This window comes from Merops nubicus, unplaced genomic scaffold, assembly GCF_000691845.1.
Source record: "Merops nubicus isolate BGI_N331 unplaced genomic scaffold, ASM69184v1 scaffold29184, whole genome shotgun sequence".
Taxonomy (NCBI): Eukaryota; Metazoa; Chordata; class Aves; order Coraciiformes; family Meropidae; genus Merops; species Merops nubicus.
Window position 1 is genome coordinate 16,218 of NW_008605383.1, and position 2,367 is coordinate 18,584.

General features: G+C 42.7%; 1 protein-coding gene across 1 annotated transcript in view; it reads right to left on the minus strand.

Annotated features, from left to right (window-relative positions):
• The window catches only part of KIF2C (kinesin family member 2C), a 16,328-nt gene extending 15,373 nt beyond the window's left edge, over positions 1 to 955 (minus strand). Inside the window, exons 1-2 of the mRNA XM_008939318.1 lie at positions 857 to 955; positions 568 to 616 (exon numbers count right to left, since the gene is read on the minus strand). The gene's annotated coding sequence lies outside the window, so the exon portion shown is untranslated. The remainder of the gene's footprint in view (positions 1 to 567; positions 617 to 856) is intronic.
• Positions 956 to 2,367: the final 1,412 nt, after the last annotated feature.

The window sequence follows — 2,367 nt, forward strand, 5'->3', positions numbered from 1 at the left end:
ATCTCCATCTTCTGGCTTTGCTCAAGACATTGCACTGGCATGCAACCCCTGAGCTGTGGCACAGCAGCTGGCACTGGGGCTGCCCAGTCCAAAATGTCTCCAAGGATAAAGCACTAGTTATTGTCTAGGGGGACTGTTTGAAGAGGAGACATCCATTTGTCACTGCTATTTCTACCTTGCCCTTTCTACTCTTATTTTGACACTTTTAATCTTAATAACTGCCACTTACCTTTTGTTGTCTGTGGCATTTGCAAAACTCCATGTGGAACTTTAAAATTCACTCCAACAGAAAACTGCCTGGTGACATTTAAAGCAGTATCAAGGACAAACTACAGCAATGCTACAGAAAAGGGCAACACAACAAACCTCATCTCACAGGAACAGGACAACAGTCCATTAGCAAAGCTTCTGCACTCAGGAGTCCAAAATGTTGGTACAAAAGAGTATGCTCCTTGTTAGCATTGCCTGAACAAGCTGCCTTATGACGCACTGAAGTTGAATATTATGACTACAATGAAAGCCCACCAGTGTTTCATAAGGATACAACAGAGAAAAGAACTTTCCTACCTTCCCGTGGACCAGGAATTTTTGAAAGGGTTGTTCTACGTTTCTGTTTCTAAAAAAAAAAACAAAACAAAACATGGAATGCTGTAAGTAATCAGAATAGGCTGCAACCACCTAGCCCAGCACTTCAAGACGACATTGATACAACAAAAATTTCTGAACAAAGTCTAACTAAGACAGAAGAGATAGAGACCTCAAACTCTAAAGCTGAGGATATTAGAAATAAAAATCAGACCTATGCTGTCGACACTTTAGTACCTTAGGAGAGACTAAATCAGTTTAACACACTTACCTGTACAGTTACATTCTCTTGCAAAGGAATGTTCTCTTTCACATCTGCAGCAGGTAATTCTTCTAGTAACTTGGGATTTACTGTTACCACATCATGAATGTCAATCTACAAAAGCAAAGCCAGGATTTTACAGAGTGGAATTTTGCTGTCACCATTTACAGCATTGCATTTTTTTGTTTGTTTTTTTTTTAAACTTTGACTTTCAGTACAGGCAAACTAACCTGACTCACTGTCTGCCAAACATTAGCTTAAACTTTCTTGGAAGGGCAAGGCAGCAGTTCGTATGCCATTTGAGCAGTCTCTTGCATCCAAAGATACCAGCAGAAATGTGCTAGTGAAGCCTGAGGAGCCTCATCTGCAAGACAACACAGCTCTGCAGGTGCCACAGAGCACTTCTGAGAGGACAGGCAAAGCACATTTGGCATTGACTGCTTTAATCTCTTACTGCTAATCTTAGTAAATCTCAGATGCTCCACGACTTCTGCACTAGGAGAGCATTAAGTATTTACTGTGCGATTGTGCTCACTGAAATAAACTTCAAAGAGCTGCTTAGACTGTAGGAAATGGAGGATTCAGCATGTAATCCACAAGTCAATTCACCTGCATTTTCACTTACTGTTGCAACCAGTTTCAGCTAGGACCAGCTACCACCTCCTGCCTGACCCTCTAAGTGAGGTCATAATCCTGTCTTCATCATGTCCTGCAGCAGCGCCCTGGCGCAGGCAGGAGGAGTGATAAGGCAGGGAGCCAAGGACAGGCTCCAGCACAAAAGACAACAACCCTCTCAGTTTGGTTTTTCAAACCTAACCCTGCAGAAGAGGTTGGAAGCACGTCTATGCAAAAACCCCAGTGTCACAGCAGCTTACACTGCAAATGCTCCTAACAAAGCAACATCAGCACCCCTCCAGGAAGTCCTAGAGTCCTCAGTTAACTTAATTACTTAAATAAATATCCATAAAAACAGCAAAAACAAGTAGGTGGCCCTCTGTAAAATGTGGAGATACCACATTCTAATGCAATAGACATAATATATAAAATTTTATTTATATGAAAACTAAGTATCTAGCTGGAAAGTTAATTAGCTTAGAAACATACATGTTGACACTATAAAGTGTAAGTGTAAATGTAAGAGCATTAGAAGACCACTGGATTTCGAAGCATCTTCACAAAGATTTAATATTATAACACATACCTGCAGTTCAGGCAGTAATTATATCTGAAAACTGCCCACTCAGTGTATTTGAGTGCAGCATGTACATGAACAGTATAAGAGCCAGTTTCAAAGAAAAAGACAATAACAACCTTAAGGTTTTAACTCCAGTGTACATATGTTTCCAGCAAAACAAGCACGGAACCAAATTATCTGCGGCAGCAGGGAACAAGCCTCATCCATGCAGCATGCCCAGCACCCAGAGGAGCCGGCTATGGCTGGGCACCAGCGTGAGCCCCCGCCTCCCGGAGGGTCCTGGCCGGGTGGGGGCTATGCTGGCGGCGCGCACGCCTGCCCACCC